General features: G+C 44.8%; 1 protein-coding gene across 1 annotated transcript in view; it reads right to left on the bottom strand.

The window, feature by feature from the left end:
- Positions 1-6029, bottom strand: part of KCNJ6 (potassium inwardly rectifying channel subfamily J member 6) — a 345200-nt gene extending 339171 nt beyond the window's left edge. Inside the window, exon 1 of the mRNA XM_070796866.1 lies at positions 5587-6029. The gene's annotated coding sequence lies outside the window, so the exon portion shown is untranslated. The remainder of the gene's footprint in view (positions 1-5586) is intronic.
- Between the last annotated feature and the right edge of the window lie 14267 nt (positions 6030-20296).

The raw sequence follows: 20296 nt of genomic DNA on the forward strand, positions 1-20296 counted from the left end.
TAAATCTAGAACTTGATGCAAATGCAGTTAGTTAGATACCAGAGTCTGTGCTTTTCACCACCAAACAACACCTCCCAGACACACTGTCACACGTGCACACATTCCTGTTGGATGATATGATGTGAATTTACAGCATCATTAAAAAAAAAAGTTATGCTCTCATTCTGGGTAAGAATGCCTGTAAGTTTAAAGAGCAAAGGGCCAAAGCATGAGGATTGAAACTTAACTTGCAGACTTTCTCACAATGCACATAACACATTCAGTTTCAGTCCCCCTCCTAATCACACTAAAAAAAAGAAAAAAAAATTGCTGGCAAGGATGTGGATCTTATTGATTCATTTGCTGATTCACTTTGTAAGGTTTTCACATTGGTAACCACACCTCTGTGACGGGGAGTTTGGCAGTGAATAGTACCCAAAGTCTATCCACTGAAAGAGCTGCCAGTTCTGTATGGTCCTTGGTCCTAAGCGCAGGTGTCAAGAGGAACCCGGGATTAATCCCAGGATTAATCTGACCTGGATTCATCTGTAAAAACATGAATTAAACAGCCATTTCATTAGAAATTGGGGTTAACTTCATGCATTGTAAGTAGGAAAGCTGATTGATGGTCTTAATGCGTCTGGACAAAAGAGATTTGAATGGTTGTGTGAACATTGTGCAATGAGAAAAGTCAGCCTCTGGGGTTTTGTTTAAATAACTATTCAATTCAGTAATAAATAAATAATTGGGTATCTACAGTTGATTAGCAGGTATGGTTAGATCAAAGCCGTAGTTTAGGGAATACTGAATATTCTTTTTAAGATAACATTGTCCTTCTTTGTTGGAAGGAAATAATGTTGTATTATTAATTAGTGCCAGTAAAATGTTATCAAGTATGGGTGTATTATAGTCCTTTGTCAGAAGAGAGTCAGAATACCATTCGGGCACTAACTGCAGTTATCATGATCTCTTCTTTCTATAGGGTTCTGATTATTTCTAGGACAAGTTATTTTAAATCTATTTTAATATGTATTTTATCCCAAATTACTTTATGGTATTTTTCTACCTCCTTAAATACCTTAAGTATAATGAAGGGAAAATAATCTGAATTCAACAGAAGTGTCTGGATAATTTTTCAACTTTACCAATTCCCCTTTGATTGATACTACCAAATTTAATAATTTTATAAAAATCTGGTTGAACCAATTCTTTCTTGGTACTTAAATGACAATTATTGAAAATAAAAGAAACAATGAATGCCATCTTAGTAAGCCAAATCCAAATTTGTTGAACTTAAACATCTCTGTTTCACCAACCTTAAAGTTCTGATGCAATGAACTTTAAAAAAAAAAAAAAAAAAAACCTTGCTTTGAAAAGTACCATCACTTTAAATCTGGTTAAAATAAATAAATAAATAAATAAATAAATAACTGCCTTCTCTCTGAGCTCCCTTCCTCCCCCTTGTTCTGATTCTCTCTGGCCCATTTCCCTTATTAACCAATATATTATTCACGTATCATTTGGTTAAGGAATAGTTAGTGATAAAAAGAAAAGCTTTATCTTGCCTACCTGCTCATTTTGAAAAAGAGGGTTTATCTTGTTTTCAAGAGAATTCATTTTATCAACATTATTAAACCCTTGAAGAAAGTAACATTTTCTACCTGTGAATGGGGTTAAGCTTCCATAAGGCTGTATTTACTTTCTCAAGAAAAAAATGAAGTATAATTTTGATATACACTGTTGTGTTAATTCCAGGTGCAGAGGAAAGTGATTCAGTTCGGTATATGTTATATATACACATACATATGAATATATATGTATACTCTTTTTTTCAGATTCTTTTCCATTGTAGGTTATTACAAGATACTGATGTAGTTCCCTGTGCCATACAGCAGGTCTCTGTTGTTTATCTATTTTATATTAATATAAATATTTCTTAATTCCAAACTCCTAATTTATCCCTCGCTCCCCTCTTATTTTTACTAATTTTTAATTTCCAATGAATTTCTTATTGCTTATTAAACAGTTATTCTCATGTTTTATTTTCTCTTTTATCCTGTAAACTAAGGGTAGTTTGTGAGAATGGGGAAGAATATGAGAGTGAATAGAAGCAATGCTATGTACTCAAAGGAAAGAGCCAATGCCCGTCCCGCATATTAAACAAACATCTAGGTCATACAAGTGAATATATTACACTGATGTTCAGGAAATACCCGGGTGAGGTACCAAAATTATATAAACAAATTACAAAACAGCTCCAAGTGTGCTGGAATAAAATTAAGTTGCTCTTCTTAACAAATCCTACTTGAAATGGGTAAGCCAATTATTTGGGATATGCCACTGACTGCCATCAGGACATAATGACATTTTGCTCAGCAATTAGCCATCCAAGAAGGAAGCAAACCACAGTCTGGTAAATAAGCACTGAATACATGAACATGGAATCTACCAGAACTAAGGATGATTGAACAATTTCACCCAGTTCATTTATGTTTCTGCCTTTTAAAAGAAAAATTAATGAGAGAAATTCAACTTTACTAATAATTTATATTCTTATCTGACTTTATCATCATAAGTAACATCCACTTTCTGCTGGTGAGATCAGATGAAGCAAAGACAGAGTAATCTGCCTTGTTTCAGCCCCAATAATACTCCACACATCACTTCTTTCTACTTTAGGTAGCAGGGCTTCTATACATTCAGCTATAGATAAACTAGTCAATATCCATCAGGAATGAAATGTAAATGGAGTGTAATATCTCACCGTTTGCCCAGATTTGGAACAGACTGCTTCCATTTTCACTAGCAATCACAAGAAAATAAAAAAGACTGGAAAGTATAAACACACTGCTTTATCCAAGTCATGAGTGCTCTGCACAGCTCATCTTTGGAAAGCAATGAAATGCCCAACAAGGAAAACCAGGATACATCTTGCTTACCTTCCTAAACAACAATCCAGAACTAGCTCAAGACCACACACGGATAAGAGCATCCTCAAAAGAGAATGACATCCAAGGGAATTGCTGATTCTTTACTAGCATTTCCATCCAGTTGTCAAACCTTGACTGGGCTCTGCAACTCAAAGTGTGCCTTGTAACACCTGAATGCCCCCCTTTAATAGCTTCCTGTTCAAAATGGGACTGCCACCTTGCTCTACTGATTTTCCTTATCAGAATCAGTCTGGGGGAAGGTTGTGTGAGGAGCTGGTACCAAAATTGAGGAGAGGAGGACAGAGACCAGTCTTGCCTACGGTGAACACAGAACGACGAGAGGAACTTACCCGTTTCCTCTGTATGAATGCTGAAATGGAAACGGAATGGCAATAATCGTCCCCTCTGGCACAGTTTCTTCCTCGTTTCTATTAAGAGAAGTGACTCCTCCTCTGTTTGCTATGCCTGCAACCTTAGAGATGTAGTTGCTCTGCTCACACGCTGACTTGAAGTTAGACACTGGATCTCATCTCACAGACGCACCTGGATTCCCTTTCCTGGAGCTCACCAGCTCTGCTGAGAAGTCTACCGGGTCTGGGCTAAGAGTACACTATTTCTCCACCCTCCCGGTTCTCAGAACCCCTAGACAGCAGTTGGTTAGCTGGTATCTCCCTGGCCACAGTGCTCCCTTTCTGCCCTCTACGCCCGACAAAAGTTAGAGAGAGAGAGGGTGAGGAATGAATGAACGCTTTTGAAGCAAAAGGGACTTGGTTGAAACTAGGCAACTCTCATCAGGGACTGATCTGTGGCTTGCGCGCGTGTGTGTGCGTGCGTGTGTATGTGTGTGTCCCTTTCCTTCCCCGAGGGTGGGATATCCCCCATTCTCAGCTCAGCTCCGATCCTCTGCTGTTTCAATGTTCTTTGAATAGCTATTCTGATGCACTGCCATGCGTGAAATGGATGATTTGCAAGCTTCTCTGTCCCACGCAATTCCGTGGATAATCATATATCCAGATTCTGTACGGGCAAGGGAATCGGTCTTTAATGGAAAGGAACGAAAAGCGTTCTCTGGGGAAGCGGGTCGGGTTGTGGGAAGCCTGCCGCCTGGGCTCTGGCCTTGGTGCTGAATGCGAAACCCGCTGCCCAACCGTTTCAGCGTCCCCGGATCAACTTTGGGAGATTTGATGGGGCCCGGCTAGTTCTAGACAGCCCCTCGCAGGCTGCCGGCTGGGAGCTGGGCAAAGCCTATGCCCTGGGACCCTCCGCAGGACACTTGGCTCCCTTATTTCTTTGCTCCGATCTGGGAAACTTTTGTCCAACGTTTATTTGTAGCCGCAGCCGCTTTCCTCCCTCCCACCTGGGTCGCCATGGAGACTTGAGCTCTTCCTCTCTTTTTCTTCTTCTCCAGGCAAAATGGGCGAAGCTTAGTTAGCACAGCCCTGACTGTAGCAAGCCCCTTCTTCTTTTTAAGCAGCTCCTGGGCATCCCTCTCCTCCATTTTCCAGCAGAAGAAAGGTAGGGAATGGTGCTGGCTGAAACGTGGCTTTGTACTCAGTTCTGTGGGGCCCCTTTTGATCAGCAGACTCTGGATAAAAGCAGTCAGTAGACATGCTAACCTAATGATAAATCTCCAACTCCTGGACACTGGAGTTTCATCCCCCACTCCCACCACCCTTTCTCTTTTGGGAGTGGAGGCAGGATTCTTCAGAAAATTCTGGTATTTTGTTTCTCCACTAATCTCACCCCATTACTGTGGCTGTGTTTGTCAAGCTATGTTTCCTCCCTAAGAGCCTCTCCATATTGAACCTGGTACAAGAGATGTACCTGTGGATTGACTCAAAGGTTTTATTGGTTTTGGGGAATACTAATGCTATTTCTGCTAAAAACTCATTCAAGCTTAATGTCTTGATGCAAATGAACATATACCCAGGAGGAAGCAAGCCAGCGGATTCACCCAATCCCCTAAATGCAGTAAACATCTCATTTTTATCATTTAGAGGTTTTTTGTTGGTGGTGGTGGTTTTTTTCCCTCTTATAATTACAAAACAATTCAGCTTACTTCTGGGGAGAGCTTCCTATCACTGTTGCTAGTCATTATATCACAGCTCTGGTTATACTGATTGAGAACAGTTGGGAGTTGTTTCCCCTTCTCTGTTTGTTTCTCCCCACCCCTCACTTTTTCTTTCCCTCCTTCTCATGTTTCTCTTTCTGTCTCTCCCTCTCTCTCCTCCTCTCCTCTAGGCAAAGAACAAGGATACAGCTTTCCACAAAGACGATGGGCTTCTCCCAACTGTGAATGACTACATAGCAAGCCACCCCTGCTAGTCCGTCCCTGCATTTCATCTTTGCCAACGGATGTTGAAATGATGTCTGTAATCACTGACGGGGTTTCTCCGAGCTCAGAGCATGCAGACCCCTCCTCTCCCCGCACCCCCCCGCCCCCCTTGAGAGTTTTCAGTCGCTAATGAGAACCGTATGAAACAGATTTCCCTTCTGTTATGTAACCTGCTTCTCTCTCGCCTGTCCCTTGATTTGGGCATACCCCGTTTCTCATCAGAGTGGAGATGCATGCAGCGGCGGAAGCTGGGGAGGGGGAAGTGGGGACCAGAGGGCACGAAACCTCTTGCCCAGGTCGCTGCTAGCTTCTCGCCTTCTAGCAACTCAGCGCACCGCTTACCTTGCTGCGGACTGGGTGGCTTCATTCAATCATGATCTTCTCTCCTGGAGCGGAGCAAGCTTTAATAATTCACTTACACGATGGAGAGCGAGGGGAGGAAAAAAAAAAAAAAGACAAGGAAAAAAAAAAAACCCCACAAAACAAACCCGGGGTTTTCAGATGGTCAAATTTCACATCGGCCCCGGGAGGCGGTTAGGAGACTCCATTCTCCTCGCGGTGCAGCCAGCTCCGGGTCTAGCTTCCAGGTTTCCGCGGGTCCCCACCCCTCCGCCCGCCCAGCCTCTCCGGCCAGGTGCGGCCGGCCGTCTTGGAACTGGCTCTCTCTGGCCGCGAGCGGAGAGCCGGGCTGGGCGCCTGGGGTGCCAACCGAGGGGCGGAGGGGTGTGCGATCGAGCAGGGGCGGGGGAGGGGGGGGGCGGAGACCGGGTGGAGAGAGAGGGAAGGGGAGAAAAGGCGAGAGTGGCGGAAAAAAAAAAAAAAAATCCCTGGCTAGGAGAAAAGTGCTGGACCACGCAGGGAGACGTCATGAAAGCCGCAGATTCGAAGAATGGTCCTCAGTTCCAGGCGGCTGGCTGAGCCCGGCTGGCAGCGCACGAAGCGATCAAAGCGAGCGCAGCGCCGCGCGCTGGAGGCAAAGCGGCCGCACAGCGCTTTTCCGGAGAGGCGGGGGGCGGAGGGCCCGGGGTGCGGCGGCGGGGCGGGGGACGGCGCGGGAGACCCGGGAAAGCCCACTCGCCGCCCTTTTTCATCACCCGCGCAGCGCCAGATCGCCCGGATTAGCGGGGGTAGAGGGAAGCATCTCTCCGATGCCCCCCCCACCTCCGTCCTTCCCAAATCCCAGCCAATGCGGAAACTGCCAAGGCAAACCCCACCCCTCCAACACGAAACTGGGAAAGTGGGGCGCTCGAGGTCCGGGAGGGTTAGGGTTAGCCTCCGGTTCCCACCGTTCATCCTAAGCTGTCTTAAGTTATTCTCGGAGATAAAGCCTGCAAAGCAGGGAAGCCGAAGCTCGAAGCTCGGGGCTGGGGGGTGGGGTGGAGAGGGATCAGGGTTTGATTTCGGGTGGGGAGGGGGCGCCCCTTCTTTCATGCTTTTGTGACATCAGGGAAAATAGTCTCTTGTCCCTGGTTCCCTCTGGGCTGGGATGGCGAGGCACCCCCGGGGGGTGGGAAAAGGGGGACGGGGAAGCAGGAGGGCGCACCTTTCCCGTGGCCGGGAGGGGGCGCATTGAGAGGTTGCGTGCCAGCCGAGGGGCAGCGCCCCCAAAGCGTGCCCCGCCCAGACCAGCCGCTGCCCCACCCCTGGCCTCGTCCAGATGCTGGCTCTGCTCTGTGGCACCAGAGGAAGAGAAGGCGACTGTGGGCTTTTTCATACGTAATCCGGGTTGCCATCAAAGCTGACTTTGTCAGGTCCTGCACCACCGCCTCCCCACACCTTTAGAGTTTTAACTTGCTTTGTATGGTTATTGAAGAAGGGAATGGCAACCCGCTTCAGTATTCTTGCTTGCAGAATCCCACGGACTGAGGAGCCTGGTAGGCTACAGTCCATGGGGTCGCAGAGTCGGATACGACCGAGTGACCATCACTTAACGTGTGTGGTTATTCCAGGGAACACCTCGAAGTGCTTCCCTCAGCAACCCTTCTTTTTTCTCAGATCTTTACAAACAGTACTTCCACATTCCCAAAGCCTTTCCACGCAACTTGGTTCAGTTCAGTTCAGTCGCTCAATCATGTCCGACCCCTTGTGACCCCATGAATCGCAGCACGCCAGGCCTCCCTGTCTATCACCAACTCCTGGAGCTCACCCAAACTCATGTCCATCGAGTCGGTGATGCCATCCAGCCATCTCATCCTCTGTCGTCCCCTTCTCCTCCTGCCTTCAATCTTTCCCAGCATCAAGGTCTTTTCAAATGAGTCAGTTCTTCACATCAGGGGCCCAGAGTATTGGAGTTTCAGCTTCAGCATCAGTCCTTCCAATGAACATTCAGGACTGATTTCCTTTGGGATGGACTGGTTGGGTCTTAGTTGTGCCATGCGGGATCGTTAGTCTTGGGCCAGGTACTCAGGAGCTGTGGCACTCAGACTCAGTAGTTGGGGCACACTGGGACCAGAGCAGCTGGTTTCAGTAGTTGCCTGGCAGGGGGCTTAGTTGCCATCCAGCATGTGGGATCTTAGTTCACATCCCAGGAATTGAACCTGCCCTGGGTTGCAAGGTGGATTGTTAACCACCAGACCACCAGGGAAATCTCATCCTATTCACTCTTTTATGTTACCCTTTTTCCAGGGTAGGTGGGTTGACCAATTGGGAAAGCAGTGAATACCATTGGTTGATTATTTTGTAACGTCTCTTTCAGAAGCTGGCTGTTCTTGTGCCTTTTTTTTGTAAAGCAGCTTTCCTTCTGCAGAATCTCCATCTCCAAGAGGGTGACCGTATTCAAGAACAAGGACTGGCCAAGACCTCTTATTTCCAAGATTACTTTATTTTCTACCTGCATCTTACGCAGCAGTTCCATTCCTGAAGAATGCCTTTTGTATGCAGAAGTGCTTGCCTCAAATTTGCATCATCAGTTATATGCAAAGCAATCACAGGCACAACCTGTGGGCTCATACTTGTTGATTTTCCCAAAAAGGTTTTGTAATCTCAGTTGCTCTTACTTCTGAGTCATACAACCCATGTACAAAAGATATCAGTTCAGTTCAGTTCAGTTCAGTCGCTCAGTCATGTCCGACTCTTTGCGACCCCATGAATCGAAGCACGCCAGGCCTCCTTGTCCATCACCAACTCCTGGAGTTCACTCAGACTCATGTCCATTGAGTCAGTGATGCCATCCAGCCATCTCATCCTCTGTCGTCCCCTTCTCCTCCTGCCCCCAATCCCTCCCAGCATCAGAGTCTTTTCCAATGAGTCAACTCTTCGAATGAGGTGGCCAAAGTACTAGAGTTTCAGCTTTACCATCAGTCCTTCCAAAGAGATCCCAGGGCTGATCTCCTTCAGAAAGGACTGGTTGGATGTCCTTGTAGCCCAAGGGACTCTCAAGAATCTTCTCCAACACCACAGTTCAAAAGCATCAATTCTTCGGCGCTCAGCTTTCTTCACAGTTCAACTCTCACATCCATACATGACTACTGGAAAAACCATAGCCTGGACTAGATGGACCTTTGTTGGCAAAGTAATGTCTCAGGATATGTAATATGTGATTTTCATGCTCCACAGTGCTTGCTGGGGCTAGTAATTTCATCAGAGAACCCAAGTTCATCAGGCAAGGTAAGCCACTTCAACTTACAGTGTCTTCTACTCACACTAATCTTAAGATGACTTGAATGTCATTTTGTTAATAGAGTGTATCAGAGCCATGCTTTGCCTGATTGATACTTGGAGACCTAGCTTTACATCATATTTGAGTAATAGAGCCTTTTGTCAATGTTTTGGATGATTTTACCAGTAAGCTGGAGAAGGAAATGGCAATTCACTCCAGTATTCTTACCTGGACAATTCTACGGACAGGTGGGCCACAGTCCATGGGGTTACAAAGAGTCAGGCATGACTAAACGCACACACACACAAAGATAAACAAAGGACAACTGGACTCAGCAATCCGTGGGGGACCCTGGAGTAAAGATGTGAGTCAGTTTGGTGGAAACCTCCCTAGAATGTTAGAAGAATGACTCACAGTGACTGTAGTTGCCTAAAGATAGTTCTATTAATATTTAATCCAGGAAGCTGCTAAGGTTATTTCCACCAAGTTTAATTATGTAGGGTTCTACCAGTGGAAGGATTTCACAAGGATTTCTCTTGACTAAGTCAAGAGACAAGAATCACTTATGTATCTCCTTTAAACACTTTGAAACCTGACTTGAAACATGAGCCAGGGTGATGGAGGCTGTGGCTCTTCCTGAATGGTGTCAAGTCAAATGAAGTGAAAGTCACTCAGTTGTGTCCAACTCTTTGCAACCCCATGGATTATACAGTCCATGGAATTCTCCAGTCCAGAATACTGGAGTGGGTACCCATTCCCTTCTCCAAGGGATCATCCCAACCCAGGGATTGAACCCAGGTCTCCCTCAATGCAGGCAGATTCTTTACCAGCTGAGCCTCAAGGGAAGCCCAAGAATATACTGGATTGGGTAGCCTATCTCTTCTCCAGCAGATCTTCCCGACCCAGGAATCGAGCCAGGGTCTCCTGCATTGTAGGCAGATTCTTTACCAACTGAGCTATGAGGGGAGCCCCCTCCTGAATGGTGTAGGAGTTTGTTTTGAGTAAGGTGGTTCACACACACATGCCCTGGGATTTGATTAACACCAGCGAGGGGAACGATTGACTTAACTGAATTTGTTTATTCCTGAGGGAGCTCTGATCAGCATGGGTATAACCAGGAGTCTTGGTGACGTCAGGAAATCAGGCATGCTGTGCTTCAGAGCTGCCCACTGTGGCTTTTCTGAGCTCCTTGGAGCGCTGTCTCTCAGGTTATACTGTGTTCACTATGCCTGGAATCTCACTTATCAGTCTATTTTATGATTTCCCATGAAGGCAAGGGCTGGGGGATGGGCTCTCAAGCCTTTAGCGCTTTCCATCTCAGTCTCTGGGGAGATGAGTCTTCCAGAGCTGACAAAGACGGTGGCTTTTAGGATCCATTGATTCTTTTATACAGATGAGACTGGATTCTCCCCCACATACCCAATGTGTAATGGAGGCTTATTAGCTGTCGGAATTGACAAACTGAATTACTTGACTGGGTGTCCTTTGTTGCTGCTAATCTGGTTTTCTCCAGCTTTGACTGTGGCAATTTGCAACGCAGTCCTGCTCCCCCACCCACGTGCAGCTCTGGGTCGGCTTTGGGCATGCTGACATTAAGAAGCGAGGTGGATTGTATTTCTTTTTTTTGATTTTGATTATAAATTTGGAGATATTCTTTTTTTTTTTTTTTTTTTTTGACCAAATTGACCTGTTTTTTATTTCGCTTAGATTTTAAAAAATTAATTTTATTTATTTATTTATTTTTGGCTGTGCTGGGTCTTCATTGCCTCGTGGGCTTTTCTCTAGCTGAAGAGCGCAGGGGGCCACTTCCCAGGTGTGGTTCACCGGCTTCTCACCGTGGTGGCCTCCTAGTTGCAGAGCACAGGCTCAATAGCGGTGTGAGGTTAGTTGCTCCGTGGCATGTGGGAGTCTCCTGGACCAGAGTTCAAGCCCATGTTTCCTGCTCTGGCAGGCAAATTCTTTACCACTGACAGATCCTGTGAAGCCCTGGAGATCCATTCTTAATAAATATCTCTAGGTGAAAAAAATTCAGTACTTTTGCTAAGACAGGGCTTTCAGATGGGTTTAAGCTCCATAGCATGCTGGGAGTTTTAGTGCTATGCTTTAGTAATAATACTTTTATTTTCCAGCTATTCAGCTATTGGTTTCCTTTTGTTGGATATCTTTCATCTCCTACAGTTTCCTTACTTCAGAATTCCATTCACTGTTCCTAGTGATCTTAGATTATAAGTGCTTATAAACGTTTTGAAATTATACATTTTAATTCTTGTTTCCTGATTTGATGAATAAATGAAATCTGAAGATTCGCTTAATAAATTCTTTCTTGTAGAATGTTTTATTAGCTCATCATTTAGCAGGTATTACTCATTTTAATCACTGTGTCTCTCCCAAAGAATTCATTAAAATGCAATTTAGAATGATCATGATTTCAGATACAATATCAATATTTCAAAGACCACAGGAGGTGATAATTACAAACAATTGTGTGAATTAGTTTTCCTATACCTCTTCATGGAAATAATTTTAATTAACATGAAATCAGCAGAAACAAAAAATTGAAGGCCCAAGTATAGGAACTGAATTTGCTCTTTCTGCAGTTAAGTTATGGTAAGATGTCCAGCTATGACAATCCTCAGTTCAGTTCAATTCAGTCGCTCAGTCATGTCTGACTCTTTGCAACCCCATGAATTGCAGCTCGCCAGGCCTCCCTGTCCATCACCAACTCCCAGAGTCCACTCAGACTCACGTCCATTGAGCCAGTGATGCCATCCAGCCATCTCATCCTCTGTCGTCCCCTTCTCCTCTTGTCCCCAATCCCTCCCAGCATCAGAGTCTTTTCCAATGAGTCAACTCTTCGAATGAGGTGGCCAAAGTACTAGAGTTTCAGCTTTAGCATCATTCCTTCCAAAGAGATCCCAGGGCTGATCTCCTTTAGAATGGACTGGTTGGATGTCCTTGCAGTCCAAGGGACTCTCAAGAGTCTTCTCCAACACCACAGTTCAAAAGCATCAATTCTTTGGCGCTCAGCCTTCTTCACAGTCCAACTCTCACATCCATACATGACTACTGGAAAAACCATAGCCTTGACTAGACGGACCTTTGTTGGCAAAGTAATGTCTCTGCTTTTGAATATGCTGTCTAGTTTGGTCATCTTTCTTTCCAAGGATTAAGCATCTTTTAATTCATGGCTGCAGTCACCATATGCAGTGATTTTGGAGCTCCCCCAAAATAAAATCTGACACTGTTTCCACTGTTTCCCCATCTATTTCCCATGAAGTGATGGGACTGGATGCCATGATCTTCGTTTTCTGAATGTTGAGCTTGAAGCCAACTTTTTCACTCTCCACTTTCACTTTCATCAAGAGGCTTTTGAGTTCCTCTTCACTTTCTGGCATAAGGGTGGTGTCATCTGCATATCTGAGGTTATTGATATTTCTCCTGGCAATCTTGATTCCAGCTTGTGTTTCTTCCAGTCCAGCATTTCTCATGATGTACTCTGTATATAAGTTAAATAAGCAGAGTGACAATATACAGCCTTGACGTACTCCTTTTCCTATTTGGAACCAGTCTGTTGTTCCATGTCCAGTTCTAACTGTTGCTTCCTGACCTGCATATGGCATTGCCTTTCTTTGGGTTTGGAATGAAAACTGACCTTTTCCAGTCCTGTGGCCACTGCTGAGTTTTCCAAACTTGCTGGCATATTGAGTGCAGCACTTTCACAGCATCATCTTTCAGGATTTGAAATAGCTCAACTGGAATTCCATCACCTCCACTAGCTTTGTTCGTAGTGATGCTTTCTAAGGCCCACTTGACTTCACATTCCAGGATGTCTGGCTCTAGATGAGTGATCACACCATCATGATTATCTGGGTTGTGAAGATCTTTTTTGTACAGTTCTTCTGTGTATTCTTGCCATCTCTTCTTAATATTTTCTGCTTCTATTAGGTCCATACCATTTCTGTCCTTTATTGAGCCCATCTTTGCATGAAATGTTCCCTTGGTATCTCTAATTTTCTTGAAGAGATCTCTAGTCTTCCCCATTCTGTTGTTTTCCTCTATTTTTTTTGCATTGATTGCTGAGGAAGGCTTTCTTATCTCTTCTTGCTATTCTTTGGAACTCTGCATTCAAATGCTTATATCTTTCCTTTTCTCCTTTGCTTTTTGCTTCTCTTCTTTTCACAGCTATTTGTAAGGCCTCCCCAGACAGCCATTTTGCTTTTTTGCATTTCTTTTCCATGGGGATGATCTTGATCCCTGTCTCTTGTACAATGTCACGAACCTCATTCCATAGTTCATCAGGCACTCTATCTATCAGATCTAGGCCCTTAAATCTATTTCTCACTTCCACTGTATAATCATAAGGAATTTGATTTAGGTCATACCTGAATGGTCTAGTGGTTTTCCCTCCTTTCTTCAATTTCAGTCTGAATTTGGCAATAAGGAATTCATGATCTGAGCCACATCCTAGACAGCATATTAAAAAGCAGAGAATAAGATTCATCTAGTCAAAGCTATGGTTTTTCCAGTAACCAAGTATCGATATGAGAGTTGGACCATAGAAAAGGCTGAGCCCCATAGAATTGATGCTTTTGAACTGTGGTGCTTGAGAACTCTTGAAAGTCCCTTGGACTGCAAGAAGATCCAAGCAGTCAATCCTGAAGGAAATGAACCCTGAATATCCATTGGAAGGCTGATGCTAAAGCTGAAGTTCCAATACTTTGGCTACCTGATGGGAAGAACTGACTGATTTGGAAAGACCCTGATGCTGGGAAAGATTGAGGACAGGAGGAAAAGGAGGCAACAGAGGATGAGATGGTTGGAGGGCATCAGTGGACATGAAGCTCCAGGAGATAGTGAAGAGCAGGGGAGCCTGGTGCACTGCAGTCCATGTGGTCACAAATAGTCAGACACAACTTAGTGACTGAACAACAAAAACAACAAGATGTCCAGATGATTTGTTCCCTTTTGGCATTTTCAATGGAGACTGTGAATTGGAGGGAATGAAATGAAGCTCCTGTTTTGGAGGGAGCTGCACCTGCTGGATGTCACCTCCTACAGTTACCTCACACACTAAGCAAGACTGGACTTGTTTGCTTTCAGCAGAAGGGGAGCTTCTGCCCAACACTCTCCCTCAGCAAGCCTGAAGGACCTTGTCAGCCTTTCTTCTGAGAGGTGAAGTCCAGAATCCACTTTCAGATTTTAGATAAGCGTTGGTGGTCCAAAGCTAGATTTACCTGAGTTGTCCTTGCCCCACTGTCCGTGCTAAGTGATGGGCTAAACCAGGGGTGTATGTGCTGAGTCACGGACACTTTAGTCGTGTCTAACTCTTTCAACCCCACGGACAAGAATACTGGAGTGGGTAGCCAGCCATTCCCTTCTCCAGGGGATCTTCCTGACCCAGGGATAGAACCTGAGTCTCCTATGTCTCCTGCATTGGTAGGGGGATTCTTTACCACTAGCACCACCTAGGAAGCCCCAAGCCAGGGGTCTTCCACTTTATTCTTTTATCTGTGTTATAGGTCACCTTTCTCCAAAACAGGAGGGACTCAAGGCTCTGGTATCGACTTTTTTCCTTTAGTCTGAAAGGGAAGGACCCTCCTGCCAATGCAAGAGATGTAAGAGATGCACGTTCAATCCCTGAATGGGGAAGATCCCCTGGAGGAGGGAATGGTTACCAGTTCCATTTTCTTGCTTGGAGAATCCCATGGACAGAGGAGCCTGGTGGGCTACAGTCCGTGGGATTGCAAAGAGTCAGACACAACTAAAGTGACTTAGCACCCACTAGCGCTAAGAGAGTGGGAGAAGGCAATGGCACCCCACTCCAGCACTCTTGCCTGGAAAATCCCATGGATGGACGAGCCTGGTGGGCTGCAGTTCATGGGATCGTGAAGAGTCGGACACGACTGAGCGACTTCACTTTCACTTTTCACTTTCATGTATTGGAGAAGGAAATTGCAACCCACTCTAGTGTTCTTGCCTGGAGAATCCCAGGGACAGGGGAGCCTGGTGGGCTGCCGTCTATGGGGTCGCACAGAGTCGGACATGACTGAAGTGACTTAACAGCAGCAGCAGCGAATAATGATGTTCCGGGTGGTTTCTTGGGGAAGCAGACTCTGAGATGGAGTTTGGTGTGTGAGGTGTTTATTAGAGACATTTCTAATGGATTTTATTCCTGTGGTATCAACATCTATGGAAAGGGAATGAAGGAAGTGTGAATGAGCCTAGGGGAAGCAAAGCTGGTATCAGCCTTGGCTGATCTCACCGGGCGGTTTGAAGCTAAAATGAACCACTAGTGTTGTCTTGTAATGAGCGAAAATAGCCCCTTCCCGATCAGTTCCTGGATGTGGGTTCAAGGTGCTCTGCGTTTGATGGCTAAATGCTGTCAGCTGACAAGCTTATGGCATCCAGGCCAAGTCCTTTCTTGAAGGGGGATCTTGGTGATACATCTCTGTGTCTACCACAAAGGATGATAATAACGTTATTTACTGCATAGATCTCCTGTCACTGTTATAGGACATATTTCAAATAAAAAGTGGAGCCCAGGGTCTGGCATGGAGTAACTGCTTAATAAATGTCAGCTACTGATTAATGGATGATGCTTGTCCTTTTTATGATTAAGCAAACTCAGGATCATATGTTTCCAAGGAGCTCTAGATTTCTGTCCACAACATTTCAAGTCTACTGGGACTTCAGGCCAGTTTCAAGTCTCCTTTACACACCAGTAAAATGCAGGAAGAGTGGCTCAGATGGTAAAGAGTCTTTCTCCAATGTGGGAGACCCGGGTTTGATCCCTGGGTTGGGAAGATCCCCTGGAGGAGGGAATGGCTACCCGTTCCATTATTCTTGCCTGGAGAATCCCAGGGACAGAGGAGCCTGGCAGACTACAGACCATGGGGTCACCAAGAGTCAGACATGACCGAGTGGCTAACACTTAGGTACCAGTAAAATGCACTAAGAGTAGGCTTCTTATTGTCTCTGATTAGTCAGTGAGCCCAGTCCTTGAATCAATTCCTGTGACCCAGAGGTTGCAGTGCCAGACACAGTCCATTGGTACCTAGCATCTATTTCCACCCATGTCTGGTACCCTGAAGCAGATTAGTTATGTTCAGAAAGGGATGTGAAATCAGACCTGAAGTCAGGACATCCCTCTCCAGAATAGGAGGGACTCAAGGCTCTGGTATCACCTTCTTTTCCTTTAGTCTGAAAGGGAAAGGGTCTACAGAATGGTAAATATTCAGTAAACGCTATACAATCATCTAGTTACAACACATTTGCTTCCCCGGTGGCTCAGTGGTAAAGAATCTGCCTGCAATGCAGGAGCTACAGGAGACACAGGTTGGATCCCTGGGTCAGAAAGATCCCCTGGAGAAGAGCATGGCAACCCACTCCAGTATTCTTGCCTGGAGAATTCCATGGACAGAGAAGCCTGGTGGAATACAGTCCGTGGGGTCGCAAAGAGTCGGACATGACTGAAGCGACTCAGCAATGGCAATAGCAATAGTTACAACACAAGGAGATTTGCTTCTCTCTCTCTCTATTATAAACAGATAGTGGCAAGAATTACCTTGCTGTGGGCTCATAGGAGACTTTGGTAGCCATAGACAGGGGATTCACTTTCCCTTGATACAGTAATTGTTAAAACTCAGTGATTTATTTAAGTAGCTCTTTCCTCCTATTTTCTTTTTATTTTGAATTAAAGTGGAAAAAAATAGAATACAGAGTTAGAAAGTTCTAGAGTCAACAAGGAATCAAGTTTCCCAGGCTGCAAAGTATACACAAGGCTGCAATTTAACACTGGGACCCATGAAATTGATAGCCTGTGGCAAGCAAGGAAGAGCAGATCCCATTTGCATCCTCCAGTCCCCACGTGGTTGTCACTACTTGTATTCATTTGCTGAGGCAAAACTCACCCAGTGGCAGGAAAGAGAACAACTTAAAAAAAAAAAAAAAAAAAAAAAAAGACGATATGAAGATGATAGAACCACAGACCATAGAACTTGGAAGTATTCACCTTAGGGATTAGCTGGTCCCTTTTTGGTTTCTGTGAGCCTTATTCTGACCCTAATCAACACACCCTGGGCTACCTTTACGATCTAAACACGTTGACTCATTTCTACTTGCCAACTTTTGGGTGGGCTGCTCTTCTGACCACACAGAAGCCTTTGACACTAATTCTTGTATCTTTAGCTTGTGTCTTACCTTTGCTGCCTTGGAATGACTTCCCCTCTTCTTGAAACTAAATTGTCAACCTCGACCTCCGTTGACTCATTCTTTGTCCGCATTTCTGTCTTCTCATATCTGTCTCATGCATTAGACAAATCATTTCTAGCATCGTAAATGGGAAAGGCACACACTTATTTCCATAGAGTTATGTGATCCTTTTCAAGCCAATATAATTCAAGAAAGAAAAACGGTTCAAGGTAATAGGATGATACCAAGAAGGAGTTTTGCCCATACGTTTCCTGGAGTAACAAGAACTTTTAGAGATTTAAGCAATCTTGGGCAAATTACATACTGTTTTAGGTTCTCCAAAATAAGAATGATGAAAACTACTTTGTATTAGTTTTCTATTGCTGCAAACTTAGTAGCTTGAAAAATACTCACATGCTAGCTCATAGTTCTATAGGTCAGAAGTCCAGTCCAGGGCATGAGTGGGTTCTCTGCTTAGGGATCACAGTACTGAAAACAGGGAGTCAGTCGGACTGAGCTCTTGTCTGGAGGCTCTTTCTGCTGCCAGCCAGAGAAAACCCTCTGCTTTTAAAAGGCCCATGTGATTAAATCAGGTCCACCTAGATAATCTTTCTATGTTCATGTCAGCTGATTTGGGACCTTAACTGTTCCTAAAACATCCATTCACAGCAGCACCCAGGTTACTGTTTGAATGGATACCTGGAAGAAGGTGTAGGTACACCAGGGCTGGGACTTTTGAGGGCTCTCTTAGAATTCTGCTTAGCACATACCTACTTCACAGAGTTCTTAACAAATGAGAAAATATATGACTGCACAGTATATTGAAAGGAAATTTTGATGGAGACATCTAGAAACCACACATGGTTTGCTGATCTACTGATTCACCTTGTCGTCATGAAGCATCAACTGAGGCTACGATTGACCCACCATTCCCTGCTTCCACTTGCTTCTCTGATTCCTGGGTCTGGTGTGGGCATGTTTAACCCTGTGACAGAAGACTTCTGCAGAACACTCACATCGCCAGGGCCAGGGGCAGTAAGAATTGGCACAGGGCTCAGTTATCTGTGGGTTCCAGTCTGTTTGTATCACACTGAGTCACTGCTGGAGTCTCACATTCTGGTTTTAAGGGCTAAGATCTCAGTAGTGACTGCTTTTTTCTCTCACTATCTTGGGTCCCACTTACCCTCTGTCAGCACATTGACAGGTGGACTTTACCTAGACAGGTAAGTCCAACTTTTATTGATTAGAATGAGGGACCTTGGTGGTACTCTGATTACTGTCACAGTTTTCCAGGGCTATTGATCAAGGGAGTAATAAGGGTGCTCCTGTGAATTCCATTAAAAAATGGGCCTCCTTGCCTGTGTTATAGAGGAGCAACTCAGTTTCTCTTGGTCATCAGGATTGATCACAACAACCAAGGACTCCTTGTCCACCTGTTGGTTTAGTAGCATAAGGAGTCCAAAAGGTCAGGGTGTATTGCAAGCTCCTAATACATCCAGAAGTTGGTGATGGACAGGGAGGCCTGGTGTGCTGCAGTCCATGGGGTCACAAAGAGTCAGACACGACTGAGCGAATGAACTGAACTGAATGCATCAAAGCCTTTATTATGTCTCTTGGTAGATGCCTTGTACCCTTGGACACGAGGACCTCTAAACTCACGAATCCAAAGCAGAAAGGATGAGAAGCAAATGTTATTTGGTAAAATAGTTATGGACTACTCCCTTCCTCACACTATTGGTTATTACATATGCCTTCCCTGCATTCTGCTATGGCAGTGTCAGCACACATGTTGGTTGACAGTTTAAGACACTTACCACCTCCTGCAAGACAGATGAGCATCAGATGGTCATGTGATGCAAAGAACCGACTCATTGGAAAAGACCCTGAGGCTGAGAAAGATTGAAGGCAAGAGGAGAAGGGGACGACAGAGGATGAGATGATTGGATGACATCACCAACTCAATGGATATGAGTTTGAGCAAACTCTGGGAGGTAGTGAAGGGCAGGGAAGCCTGGCATGCTGCAGTCCATGGGGTCGCAAAGAGTCAGACACAACTGGGCGACCAAAAAACAATAAGACAGAATCCCAGCCTCACAGGGTGCTGTCTCCCAGCTGGTGCCATGACAGAGCTTTCAGAAGACCATTCCACCTTTCCATCAAATAGCTCCTTGATGAGACAGATCATCATGGTAAGACCAGTGAATTTAATAGGAGCCCTTTGTCACACTTCATGTACTACACATTGACCCCTGCTCAGAGGGACATTATGCTAATGGATAGGGGAGAAATTGTTCAAGTGGTGAAGGCTTGATGGAAGAGATTCAGTAATGAATGTGCTAGAGATGGGCCTCCTGGTTTGCTCAAGGAATTGTGCCACATCAGGTCCTCTGCAGTGAATACTGGCTTAGACACAGATATCTTCACACTCTACCTTCTTTTATTGAGGCCTGTAAGTGTACTTTTTCCCTAGACCTCACTACCATCCATCCTGATGACATGAATCAGGGCATCTCTGTACCTCTGTCCACCTTTCCTTCTCCATTATATAGAGAGCATAAAACATCACCGCATACCTTTCCATGGGGGGGATTTCCTTTATCATCATATTTTCTGAGCAGCTGTCCACTTTTCTCCAGTACAAACTAAGCCCTTGATTTTTCTTTCTTCTTTAATGATCACTGGAAATTTCTAATTAATCCATAAACATGTGTTGATGGAAAATAGGCAGAGCAGTAGGACGAGGTCACATGGAAATCTAGCCAAGTCTCTTGTGCTGTTGGCTTGGACCGTCCATTCTGTTTGGACCCAAGTCTATACACCTGTGCTACATTGCTGCAGAGAATCATGTCTTTAGGTATCTGAGCCCTAGTTTAATTTGGAAGATAGGTCTTCATAGGTCTGGCTGAGATCTCCAGGTAGATTGTTGAAAGTACCAAATGGCATTTTTTAAAGCTGCATATAATAAGGAACTGTTTAACAATAATATGAGTGAGAAAATTGTTCCATTTGTAAGCAGGGCTTAGGAGATTTAGCTCAGCTGGGAAAGAATCTGCCTGCAATGCAGTAGACCCCGGTTCGATCCCTGAGTCAGGAAGATCGAAGAAGAGATAGGTTACCCACTCAGTATTCCGGCCTGGAGAATTCCCTGGCTGTATAGTCCATGGGATCACAAAGAGTTAGACACGACTGAGCAATTTTCACTTTTTCATAAAAGAGATGGAACTTGCTGGTTGAAAAATATACTCTTTCTCATCTCGTTTTTCC

The sequence above is a fragment of the Bos indicus genome, chromosome 1 (genome assembly GCF_029378745.1).
Source record: "Bos indicus isolate NIAB-ARS_2022 breed Sahiwal x Tharparkar chromosome 1, NIAB-ARS_B.indTharparkar_mat_pri_1.0, whole genome shotgun sequence".
In the NCBI taxonomy this organism is placed as follows: Eukaryota; Metazoa; Chordata; class Mammalia; order Artiodactyla; family Bovidae; genus Bos; species Bos indicus.